Source organism: Myotis lucifugus, unplaced genomic scaffold (assembly GCF_000147115.1).
Source record: "Myotis lucifugus unplaced genomic scaffold, Myoluc2.0 scaffold_41, whole genome shotgun sequence".
NCBI lineage: Eukaryota > Metazoa > Chordata > Mammalia > Chiroptera > Vespertilionidae > Myotis > Myotis lucifugus.
In genome coordinates this window covers 4,404,517-4,418,071 of record NW_005871089.1, presented here as the reverse complement: position 1 = coordinate 4,418,071, position 13,555 = coordinate 4,404,517, and the positions used below count along the sequence as shown (strand labels likewise).

The window sequence follows — 13,555 nt, the reverse complement described above, 5'->3', positions numbered from 1 at the left end:
GGGGGGGGGGGGGGGGCGGTGTTATGGGCTCCTTCTGTAGTGCCTGCTTCCCAAAGTCCTTGTCCTTCAGTTTCTGAATCTTGCCCACCAGTGAGAAGTGCGTGCCTACGTGCTGGAAGAGGGTTGGCCTGAAGTGGATACGGAGGTTACAGTGCTTCTGCTGGTTACAGTGCTTCGCATCCTTCTCAGGGTTGCAGACCTTCACCCACAGAATGTGGTTTAGGAAACAGTCGATGGGCTTGTCCCGGTAGAACATGAGGATAAACTCCACAATCAGGCTCAGGCCCAGTGACTTGAACATCTTCCCAATGAAGCCCAGCTGGGTGAATTCCAGGATCATCCAGTCCTCTGAAGGCTGCTGGAGAGAGAAGTTCTTCATGGTGCTCGGGTAGTTGGGCTTGGCCACTGTGTCGTCCTCCAGCTGTACGTAGTAGATGCCTTTGGACTGCTATTACATTATGAAGAAGCAGTAATCGAGGTTCTGTTTGGTCCTTCACCTCTCTCCTTAGGGTCCCCAAAGGACTCTCAGAGCCGGGAGAAGCCAGGGTAGAAGTGTGGGGAAGGGGCGATGACCTCCAGGAACCCGGAATGGATCTCTGTGGGAAACAAGGCCTTTATGTTTTCCATCACCACGAAGGTGTACTGCGGGTCAGTCTCGGCAATCAGCACCACGATGACCGAGTCCTTCTGCGAGCTCAGCTCTGAGATGAGCGAGTGCAGCATGTTAGTCAGATACAAATGTACCTCGCACAGCACACTGGGGATGCCCACCACCAGTGACACTCCTGTGCGGCCCTGGCCCATGTGCACTGTGGGCTGCAGGGTGCTTACCTTGGCCAGCAGGTGCGGCAGGTGGTGGAAGACGGTAGGTAAGTGCAGTACATGCTCATGAGAGACGTTCCACAGCTTCAGTCGTGGGTCCTCGGTGAGCCTGCCCCAGGAGTGATTGCCGTCTCTGTCTCGCAGCGCCTGCCTCTCTGACACACCCTCTTGATGTCATCCAGCAGCAGGTTGAGCTCCTCGGAGTGCTTTAGGCTCTCCTGCTCAGCTGCGTGCAACCAGTTGCACAGTGCCAGAACTCCCATTGGTACACGTCCACCACATCACCTGTCGCTGGTACAGCAGGTCCTGGAGGGCTGTGCACGCTAGGCCTTTCTGGTCTCACTAGTGCCATCTTCATTTGCTGTCATCCACAACTCCTTGTCCTTGCCTAAGGGCCATGTCTTCACACACATGCTGTCCTCTCTTCTGCCTGGGATCCCTTTCCTCCTCTGGGCCAAATGAACACCCTGTAGCCTTCAAGGCCTGGTTTCAAAGTCTCATAAGTAAATTTGTCTTAATTCATAGACAACATAATTATTTATGTAGGAAATCTAATTGATTTTCCTAGAACTAATAAATGGATTTTAGAAAGGTTGCAGGATACATGATCAATTAATAAGAATTAAATTTATACAAATTAATAAAGAATAGGTGGAATTTGAAAATGTCAAAATTTACAAAAACATCAACAATATAAAATACTTAGGGATAAATATGGCAATTATTCAGTGTGAAAGGTCTGCACACTAAAAATTGCCAGAAATTTAAGAACACATAAATATATAGAGATATATACTTTGTTCATGAATAGTAAGATTTAACATTGTTAAGATGCCAAAGCAGGCAAAATAATGGTTCCCCCAAAGATGACCATGTCCTAACACCTGGAACCTGTGAAATCTGTTATCTTACACAGCAAAGGGGACTGTTCAGATGTGATGAAGTTAAGGATTCTGCGATAGGAAGAATATCCTGGGTTATCCAGGTGCACTCAGTGTAATCACAAGGGTCCTTCTAAGGCAGGGGTCCTAAGACTTTTTAAACAGGGGGCCAGTTCACTGTCCCTCAGACTGTTGGAGGGCCGGACTATAGTTTAAAAAAAACTATGAACAAATTCCTATGCACACTGCACATATCTTATTTTGAAGTAAAAAAACAAAACGGGAACAAATACAATATTTGTATTTGCATGTGGCCCACGGGCCATAGTTTGAGGACCCCTGTTCTAAGGCAATGGTTCTCAACCTTGGCTGCACTTAGAAGCACCTGGGAATCTTTTTAAAATCCTGATTTCTGCCGAAACCGGTTTGGCTCAGTGGATAGAGCGTCGGCCTGCGGACTGAAGGGTCCCGGGTTCGATTCCGGTCAAGGGCATGTACCTTGGTTGCGGGCACATCCCAGGGGGGGGTGTGCAGGAGGCAGCTGATCGATGTTTCTCTCTCATCGATGTTTCTAGCTCTCTGTCCCTCTCCCTTCCTCTCTGTGAAAAATCAATAAAATATATATTTAAAAAAAAAAAAATAAAAAAAAAAATCCTGATTTCTGGGCTCATCCCGGAGGCCCAGAAATCAGAATTTTAAAAAGATTCCCAGGTGATTCTAATGTGCAGCCAAGGTTGAGAACCACTGTTCTAAGGGAAAGAGGGAAGGAAATGTGACTGCTGGCTTTGAAGATGAAAGGGTGGTACAAGGCAAGAATTCAGGCAGCCCTAGAAGCTTGAATAGGCAAGAAACAGAATCTCCCCTAGAGCCTCCAGAGGAATGTAGCCCTGCTGACACCTTGATTTTAGCCCCACAAGATCTATTTCAGACTTTGACCTCCAGAACTGTAAGCTAATAAGTTTGGGTTGTTTTAAGCCACTAAGTTTCTGGCAATTTGTTACAGCAGTAGTAATCAAATCCTAAATTCTTTTATAAAATTTAACAAGCTGATTCTAAAATTCATGTGAAAACGCCAGAGTTCAAGGAAAAGAGACCATACAGCAAGCATTTAAGTCAGTCAGTTAACATTAACAAAGCTACCACTATATACTGATCTCTCATAAATATTTGGGAAAGAAAAAAAATCATAGAAGCAGTGTTTCTAACCTTAAGCTTTATTCAATCATTTGTTCATTCAACAAATATCTATTGGGCACCTATTAAATGCCCAAACATTTTTCTAGATGGGATACATCATTGAATGAAACATTGGCTGGCCTCATGGAGCTAATGTGAGATAGGGTGCAGGACAATGGTATAGACAACAATTAACAATAAATATAATTAGTGGCATACTAAGGGTGGGATGGTGGGAGTCATCAACCCTGGTGCAGACAATATAGGAATGGTTTGCCAAGAATTTATAGACAACCTACTGAATGGAAGAAGATATTTCCAAATGACATATCTGATAAGGGGTTAATAATCCAAAATATATAAAGGACTCATACAATTCACATTCGAAAAAAACAATCCCATTTAAAAATAGGCAGAGGCCAAAACCGGTTTGGCTCAGTGGATAGAGCGTCGGCCTGCGGACTCAAGGGTCCCAGGTTCAATTCCGGTCAAGGGCATGTACCTGGGTTGCGGGCACATCCCCAGTAGGAGGTGTGCAGGAGGCAGCTGATAGATGTTTCTCTCTCATCGATGTTTCTGGCTCTCTATCCCTCTCCCTTCCTCTCTGTAAAAAATCAATAAAATATATTTAAAAAATAAAAAATAAAAATGGGCAGAGAACCTGAACAGAAGACATACAGAGGTGCCAAGAGACACATCAAAAGATGCTCAAGCCCTAGCCGGTTTCACTCAGAGCATCAGCCTGTGGACTGAAGGGTCCCGGGTTTGATTCCAGTCAAGGGCACATACCTCAGTTGCAAGCTCCTCCCCAGCCCGGGCCCCGGGCTGGGGCTCTTGCAGGAGGCAACCAATTGATTTGTTTCTCTCACATCGATATTTCTGTCTTTCCCTCTCTCTTCCACTCTCTCTAAGAATCAATGGAAAATATCCTCGGGTGAAGATTAAAAAAAAAAAAGATGCTCAACATACTAATCATCAGGGAAATGCAAATAAAACCACAATGAGATATCACCTCACGTGTAAGAATGGCTATCATCAATAAATGAACACACAACAAGTACTGAAAAGAAAGCCCTCATGCACTGTTGGTGGAAATGTAGATTGGTGCAGCCATTGTGGAGAACAGTAAGGAGTTTACTCAAAAAATAAAAAATGGGGAGAAAACCAAGATGGTGGCATAGGTAAACACCCGAGATTGCTGCTTAGCACAACCACTTCAAGAATACAACTAAAAGACGGAACGGCCGAAACCGGTTTGGCTCAGTGGATAGAGCATCGGCCTGCGGACTGAAAGGTCCCAAGTTCGATTCCGGTCAAGGGCATGTACCTTGGTTGCGGGCATATCCCCAGTGGGAGATGTGCAGGAGGCAGCTGGTCGATGTTTCTCTCTCATCGATGTTTCTAACTCTCTATCTCTCTCCCTTCCTCTCTGTAAAAAATCAATAAAATATATTAAAAAAATGTTTAAAAGACGGAACGGACATCATCCAGAACCACAGGAAGGCTGGCTGAGTGGAAATTCTACAACTAGAAGGAAAGAGAAAAGCATACCGAGACTCAGAGGAGGTGCGGTGCGGAAGTAAAGTACAGAGGTACGGAGGCGCACGTGGAGAGGGCTGGAGGCTGAGGACACGGTTGTCTTTTTCAATCGGTAGGGAGTCTCAGCTCTGAGCTCCAGTTCTGGGCTAGTCTCTGGGGACCCAGACTCATACGGGAGAAACTGGACTGTCTGGCATCGGCTGGAACTTGAGGGCAGCTTTCTCTCAGAGGTGCTTCCAGCGATTGCTGGGACACTGAGAAGCGGGGCCTCTGAGGGCAGCCATAGCTGCTTGCTCTGCCCTGTTGATACCCTGGGACCCCCGCCCCGCCCAAGCTGTGCACCGGCTTTTGCATATGAAAGGCCTGGCCCTTTGCAATCTGAAAATTACCTAACAAATTTGCAGCTAGCCCAAGGCCCCAGGGCAACTTGCATTGCTTCACAGCTGAGCTCCTGCTGGGTAGCCTCAGGCAAAGGCTAGATTAGCACCTCCTTAGAGATCCAGGAGCCAGTGTGCCCGGTGGTCAGAGTGGGACCATCCAGATTGCAGCTCCTCGGATCCATAAAGGACACACTCAGGGGGCAGACTCAGTGAGCAACAAAGCCCCACTGAAGCAAGTCTTGCCCCGGAGGGGTGTCTCCAGCACAGAAGTTCTCCCACTGCAGACACAGCTGATTCTCACAGCCAATTGGCCTGGAGGTCAATTCCTCCCAGGGATACCTACAACAATCAAGGCTTAACTACAACGAGACTGTGCACAAAGCCCACAAGGGGGTGCACCAAGAGTGTCTACCTCAGGTAATTGGGGAGGCTGAGCCACTGGGCCCTATAGGACACCTAGCACAGAAAGCCACTCTATCAACACAGGGAAGCATAAAAAATGCAAAGACAAAGAAACAGGACACAAATGACAGAAATGAAGGAGAGCAAACTACTGGATATAGAGTTCAAAACCACACTTTTAAGGTTTTTCAAGAACTTTCTAGAAACCGCCGATAAATTTAGTAAGACCCTCAAAAAGTCTGGTGAGACTGCCGATAAATGTAGTGAGACCCTCAAGAAATCTAGTGAGACCCTTGAGGTTATGAAAAAGGACCAACTAGAAATTAAGCATACACTGACTGAAATAAAGGATATTATGCAGAGTTCCAACAGCAGACTAGAGGATCACAAGAATCAAGTCAAAGATTTGAAATACGAAGAAGCAAAAAACACCCAACCGGAAAAGCAAAATGAAAAAAGAATCCAAAAATATGAAGATAGTGTAAGGAGCCTCTGGGACAGCTTCAAGCGTACCAATATCTGAATTATAGGGGTGCCAGAAGAAGGGAGAGAGCAAGATATTGAAAACCTATTTGAAGAAATAATGACAGAAAACTTCCCCTACCTGGTGAAAGAAATAGACTTACAAGTCCAGGAAGCAAAGAGAACCCCAAACAAAAGGAATCCAAAGAGGACCACACCAAGACACATCATCATTAAAATGCCAAGAGCAAAAGACAAAGAGAAAATCTTAAAAGCAGCAAGAGAAAGACAGTAAGTTACCTACAAGGGAGTACCCATACGACTGTCAGCTGATTTCTCAACAGAAACTTTGCAGGCCAGAAGGGAGTGGCAAGAAATATTCAAAGTGATGAATACCAAGAACCTACAACCAAGATTACTTTATCCAGCAAAGCTATCATTCAGAATTGAAGGTCAGACAAAGAGCTTCACAGATAAGGAAAAGCTAAAGGAGTTCATTACCACCAAACCAGTATTATATGAAATGCTGAAAGGTATCCTTTAAGAAGAGGAAGAAGAAGAAAAAGGTAAAGATACAAATTATGAACAACAAATACACATCTATCAACAAGTGAATCTAAAAATCAAGTGAATAAATAATCTGATGAACAGAATAAACTGGTGATTATAATAGAATCAGGGGCATAGAAAGGGAGTGGACTGACTATTCTTGGGGGGAAAGGGGTGTGGGGGATGCGGGAAGAGACTGGACAAAAATCGTGCACCTATGGATGAGGACAGTGGGGGGTGGTGAGGGCGGAGGGTGGGCTGGGAACCGGGTGGAGGGGAGCTATGGGGGGGAAAAAGAGGAACAACTGTAATAATCTGAACAATAAAGATTTAATTTAAAAAAACGAAAAATAAAAAATGGAACTGCTATTTGATCCAGTAATTTCACTTTTGGGAACATATCTGAAGAAATGTGAAACACTAATTCAAAAGAATATATGCATCTCACATGTTTATTACAGCCTTATTTACAGTAGCAAAGATTTGGAAGCAGCCCAAGGGTCCATGAGTAGATGAGTGGATAAAAAAAAAAACACACAGCTGTTTTTAGGGAACTCATATAACTTAACGAAAGGAAGATAAACAATCCAATCAAAAAATGGGCAAAGGACCTAAATAGACACTTTCCAAAAGAGGACATACAGAAGGCCAAGAGACATATGAAAACATGCTCAAAGTCACTAATCATCTGAGGGATGCATGTCAAAACGACAATGAGGTACCATCTCACACCTGTCAGAATAGTTATCATTAACAAATCAACAAATGACAAGTGCTGGTGAGGATATGGAGAAAAAGGAACCCTCGTGCACTGCTGGTGGGAATGCAGACTGGTGTAGCCACTGTGGAAAACAGTTTGGAGTTTCCTCAAAAGATTAAAAATGGAACTCCCATTTGACCCAGTAATCTCACTTCTAGGAATATATTCCAAGAAATCAGAAACACCAATCAGAAAGGATATATGTACCCTTATGTTCATAGCAGCACAATTTGTAATAGCTAAGATTTGGAAACAGCCTAAGTGCTCATTAGCAGATGAGTGGATTAAAAAACTGTGGTACATCTACACAATGGAATACTACACTGCTGTAAAAAAGAAGGAACTCTTACCATTTGCAACACCATGTATGGAACTGGAGAGCATTATGCTAAGTGAAATAAGCCAGTCAGAGAAAGATAAATATCACATGATCTCACTCATTTGTGGAATATAATGAACAACATAAACTGATGAAAAACAAATAGATCCAAAACTTGAAAAGATGGTGGCTGGCAGGATGGAGGTGAGGGATTGGAAGTGAGTGAGTGAGGAGATGAAAGGAGAGTGTGTAGATGTGTTTGGTGTGTGTGTGAGTGAGTGAGGGACAGTTAAATCCGGCAGGAGCAGCAGAGGCTGGCAGACCAGGCTCTCTAGGACAGGGAAAGACTACCACTGCTGTGGGCACTCCCCGGACTGTGGGACTCGGGCACAGAGCCCACGCCATCTTGAAGGGGAGAGCGGCCTCTTCTAGGAACTCATCAGCACCACCACCCAGACAGGCCTTGGACACTGCCCGTAACCCAGCAGCCACTCCAGCCAAAATCCTGCTGCCCCACCCACAGACCCATGGACCCTGGAACTTCCACCTCCAAAGGTGGACCGCTCCCACAGCAGTAAGTGCAACTTCCCCCCTCCCCAGTGGCCACATTCGTGCATTTCCAACATTCGCGCGTTTCCAACATTCACGCATTTCCAGCACTCAGACTTCCAGGGCACACCACTGCATAGGCAGCTCTTGGATGCCACTGTGAACCCCTGCTGGGTGTGATTTTGAACAGACAAGGGCGTGCTGCCCCGCAGTAGAAATCTGAATTCCCTCTTCCTGAATAACTGCTCACAGACAACCCAGCTACACATCTTTAGCACCAGGGCCCCTCAGAGTGTGTCAGAGCTCTGCACCGGTAAACTTACCGCCACAGTTGTGCATTTCCAATGAGCAGGCACCCAGAGCCCATCTATCCACAGGGCACTCATGGGAGGTGCTGCGAGCCCCCGCTAGGTGTGATCTTGGACAAACAGGGACACACTCCCCCCGGCAGTAGAAATTCTGAATTCACTCACCCTGGATACCTGCCCACAGACACCACAATCACGTGGGTTCAGTGCCAGGGCCCTGCTATGCTGGCAAACGCACTGCTGGTGCCCCCTGTGAGCCACCACTGGGAGCGCGCGCCTATCCACCACAGGTGCAGCAGCAAAAACTGAGTCTGCCCACCCCACAGCTGCAGAAATCTGGACACTACAGTTGCACGCTTTTCCAGTGCCACTGTGAGTCCCCGCTGGGCACGCGCAACTTCAACCAAGGGCATAAGACAGCAAAAATTGGGACACCCCCGTCCACGGCTGCTGCTGACTTCTAGACACCGCAGTTGCGCATTTCCAGCTCACAGGCCTACATCAAGAGAAGCCAAATAGCTAACGTAGGGAACTATGCTAGATTACCAAGCCTAGGAGACCTGAGAGATCACACCAGTAGCACAATCCCCAAAAGAACCTGGGTAGCAAAGCAATCGGATCTACAATTAAAACATTACAGCAAAACATGGGAAGAAAAAAAGCAATCCCCAAAGGAAAGAAAAATAAGAATCACCAGAGTTAAATTAAACTGAGGCTAGCAACATATCAGAGATAGAATTCAGAGTAATGGTTATAAGGATGCTCAAATGGCTGGATGACAAATACACACAACTCAATAACAAATACACACAACTCAATGAGAATTATAAGGAGCTGAATGAGAATGTCACCAACATGAAAAGGAACCAAGAGGAGATGAAGAATGACATAGTTGCAATAAAGAATACAATGGAAGGCTTAAACAGTAGACTAAAAGAGGCTGAGGACCGCATTAGTGAATTAGAAGACAAGGTAGAAAAAACACACAAACACAGCAGCAACTGGAAAGATTTAAAAAGCAAGAGGAGAGCCTAAGGGAGCTCTGGGACAACACAAAATGAAACAATATTCGTATAATAGGGGTTCCAGAAGGAGAGGAAGAGAAGCAAGGAATAGGAAACCTGTTCGAAGAAATAATAACAGAAAACTTCCCTGATATTGGCAAGTAAAAAACCACACAAGTCCAAGAAGCACATAGAGTCCCAAACAAGATGAACCCCAAAAGACCAACACCAAGACATATCATAATTAAATTGGCAAACACCAACAACAAAGTAAGAATCTTAAAGGCTGCCAGAGAGAGACAGAAAGTTACTTACAAAGGAGCTCCTATTAGAATATCAACTAATTTTTCAACAGAAACACACCGGGCCAGAAGGGAATGGAATGAAATATACAAAGTGATGCAAAGCAAGGGACTGAATCCAAGAATACTATACCCAGCAAGGCTATCATTCAAAATTGAAGGTGGAATCAGGAGCTTCACACACAAAAAAGGGCTAAGAGAGTTTATTACTACCAAGCCAGCAATGCAAGAAATGTTAAAGGGACTGCTGTAAAAAGAAGAAACAGAAAGGCAAGAAGAAACACAAACATTAAGAATAAAAATGACAACAAACAAGTACTTATCAATAATAACATTAAACGTAAATGGATTAAATGCACCAATTAAAAGACATAGGGTAGCTGAATGGATAAGAAAACATGACCCATATATTTGCTGTCTACGAGAGACCCACCTCAGAACAAACGATTCACACAGACTGAGAGTGAAGGGATGGAAAAAAATTTTTCAGGCAAATGGAAATGAGAAAAAAGCTGGGGTTGCGATACTTATATCTGACAAAATAGATCTCAAAGTAAAGGCCATAACAAGAGATAAGGAAGGCCAACTCATAATACTAAAGGGAGCAATTCAACAAGAAGATATAACTCTGGTAAACATATATGCACCCAATACAGGAGCATCCAAATACATAAAACAACTTCTGGAAGATATCAAGGGAGAGATCGACAGCAATACAGTCATAGTAAGGGGCTTTAATTCCCCAGTGACACCACTGGATAAATTCTCTAAACAAAAAATAAGCAAAGAAACAGCAATCCTAAATGACTCACTAGATCAGATGGACTTAATTGACATCTACAGAATATATCACCCTAAAGCTACAGAATATACATTCTTCTCCAGTGCACATGGGACATTTTCAAAGATAGACCACATATTAGGACACAGGCAAAGTCTCTTAAAATTCAAGAGGATAGAAATCATAACAAGCATCTTCTCAGATCACAATGGCATAAAACTACAAATCAACTACAATAAAAACAATGAAAAAAAATCAAACACTTGGAGGCTAAATAGCATGCTATTAAACAATGAGTGGGTTACCAAAGAGATCAAAGAAGAAATAAAAAGCATCCTGGAAACAAATGACAATGAAAACACAACAATCCAAAATCTATGGGACACAAAGAAAGCAGTTCTGAGAAGAAAGTTTATAGCTCTACAGGCCTACCTCAAAAAACAAGAAAAACTGGTAATAAATTATCTAACCTTACAACTTAAAGAATTAGAAAGAGAGCAACAAGAAAAGCCCACAGTATCCAGAAGGAAGGAAATAATAAAGATCAGAGCAGAAATAAACAACATAGAGACCAAAAAAAACACAACAAAAAAAAACCAAAGCAAAAACAAACAAAAAAAAAAACGCCGAAAGATTCATGAAACCAAGAGCTGGTTCTTTTGAAAGGATAAACAAGATTGATGAACCTCTCACCAGACTCACCAAGAAACAAATAGAGAGGACCTAAATAAACAAAATCAGAAATGAAAGAGGTGAAGTAACAACTGACCCTACTGATATACAAAGGATTGTAAAAAAAATACTACGAACAACTCTACTCAAAAAAACTGGACAACCTCGATGAAATGGACACATTCCTAGAAAAATAAGGCTTCCAAAACTCAATCAGGAATATCAAAAAACCTGAATAGGCCGATAACTACTGATGATATTGAAACAGTAATTAAAAAGCTTCCAGCAAACAAAAGCCCTGGACCAGATGGCTTCACAGGGGAGTTTTACCGAACATTCAAAGAACTAAAACCAATTCTTCTCAGACTATTCCAAAAAATTCAAGAGGTAAGCACACTTCCAAGCTCTTTCTATGAAGCCAGCATTACCCTAATCCCAAAACCAGATTAAAGACACCACAAAGAAAGAGAATTACAGGCCAATATCCCTGATGAACATACATGCTAAAACCCTCAACAAAATTCTAGCAAACTGGATCCAGCATTACATTAGAAAAATTATACACCATGACCAAGTGGGATTTATTCCAGGGATTCAAGGCTGGTACAATATCCACAAATCAATAAACGTGATACATCCATAAACAAACTGAGAGACGAAAATCACATAATCATATCAATTGATGCAGAAAAGGCATTTGACAAAGTCCAGCACCCTTTTCTGATTAAAACGCCCAGGAAAGGGGTAATAGAAGCATCATATCTCAACATAATAAAAGCCTTATATGACAAACCTACAGCCAACATCATACTCAATGAGCAAAAAAACTAAAACCATTTCCCTTAAGAACAGGAACAAGACAGGGATGCCCGCTTTCACCACTCCTGTTCAACATAGTACTAGAAGTACTAGCAATAGCTATCAGACAAGAAGAAGAAATAAAAGGCATCCAAATTGGAAAAGAAGTAAAAGTGTCATTATTCACAGATGACATGATACTGTACATAGAAAACCCTAAAGACTCCATCAAAAAATTATTAGACTTAATAAACGAATTTGGCAATGTAGCAAGATACAAAATTAACACCAAGAAATCTATGGCATTTTTATACAATAATAGTGAATTTACAGAAAGAGAAATTACAAAAACAATCCCATTTACCATTGCACAAAAAAATTAAGATACCTAGGAATAAACTTAACTAAGGAGGTAAAAGACCTGTACTCAGAAAACTACAAGACATTGAAAAAAGAGATAGAGGAAGACATAAACAGATGGAAGAACATACCGCGTGCGTGGACTGGTAGAATCAACATCATTAAAATGTCCATAGTACCCAAAGCAATCTATAGATTCAATGCACTCCCCATTAAAATACCAACGTCATATTTCACAGATCTAGAAAGAACTCTCCAAAAATTCATCTGGAATTAAAAAAAACAAAAACCCGAATAGCTGCAGCAATCCTGAGAACAAAGACCAAAGTAGGTGGGATCTCAATACCAGATATAAAGATGTATTACAAACCATTGTTCTCAAAACTGCCTGGTACTGGCACAAGAGCAGACATATAGACCAATGGAATAGAATAGAGAACCCAGAAATCGACCCAAACCACTGTGCTCAATTAATATTTGACAAAGGAGGCAAGAACATACAATGGAGTCAAGACAATCTACAATAATAAAAGAGAAACATGCAAATTAACCATCACTCTGCTACACACACCAGCCAATCAGGAGCAAGTATGCAAATTAACCCAACTAAGATGGCAGCGGCCACGGAGCTGGAGCAAGCAGGAGGCTTGGGTTGAACCCCATGATGGAGGAAGCTAAGCTTCCCACCTGCCCTGACTCCGCTCAAGGCTACAAAGTTTCAATTATAGAAGATAAATAAATCCCAGATACCTGCTTCCAGCCCGCCTTGGCCTCCGCTCAAGGAGGAGCTGAAAAAAAAAAGAAAAAAAGGAGAGGCTGGGAGCTTGGGTAGCCAGGGAGCGTGGCCAGCCTGCAAACAGCCATCAGCCCCTCACCCAGGCTGGCCAGGCACCCCAGTGGGACCACCCCTACCCTGAAGGAGCTGTGGGTGGCCTAAAAACAGCCCTCAGCCCCTCACCCAGGCTGGTCAGGCACACCAGCGGGACCACCCCCACCCTGAAGGGGCTGTGGGTAGCCTGAAAAGGGCCCTCAGCCCCTCACCCAGGCTGGCCAGGCACGCCAGCGGGACCCCCACCCTGATCCGGGACACTTTTTCGGGCAAACCAGCCACCCCGCACCCGTGCACCAGGCCTCTATCTATACTAATAAAAGGGTAATATGCTAATTAGACTGGGAGACCTTCCAGGAGACCTTCCAGACGTTCTTCTGGACAAAGCCATGGTGGCGGGGCCAAGGTAGAGGCAGTTAGAGGTCAAGAGGGGAGGGCAGTTGTGGGTGATCAAGCTGGTGGGGTGCGGAGCGTTGGGGGTAAGCAGACCAGCATGGGGGCCAGTTGGGGGCAAGCAGGCAGTCAATGGGGGTCAGTTGGAGGTGATCAGGACAGCGGGGGGCGGGCAGTTTGGAGTGAGCAGGCCAGCAGGGGGGTCAGTTGTGGGAGATCAAGCCAGTAGGTTGGGAAGGTGCGGTTGGTCCGTTGGTTGTAAGCAAGAC

At 43.9% G+C, this 13,555-nt stretch overlaps 1 protein-coding gene and 1 pseudogene across 2 annotated transcripts in view; both read right to left on the bottom strand.

The window, feature by feature from the left end:
- The window catches only part of LOC102430931, a 21,424-nt pseudogene extending 20,250 nt beyond the window's left edge, over positions 1-1,174 (bottom strand).
- REC114 (REC114 meiotic recombination protein) overlaps positions 1-13,555 on the bottom strand; it is a 148,424-nt gene that overhangs the window by 75,975 nt on the left and 58,894 nt on the right. The gene's annotated exons all lie outside the window — the stretch shown is intronic.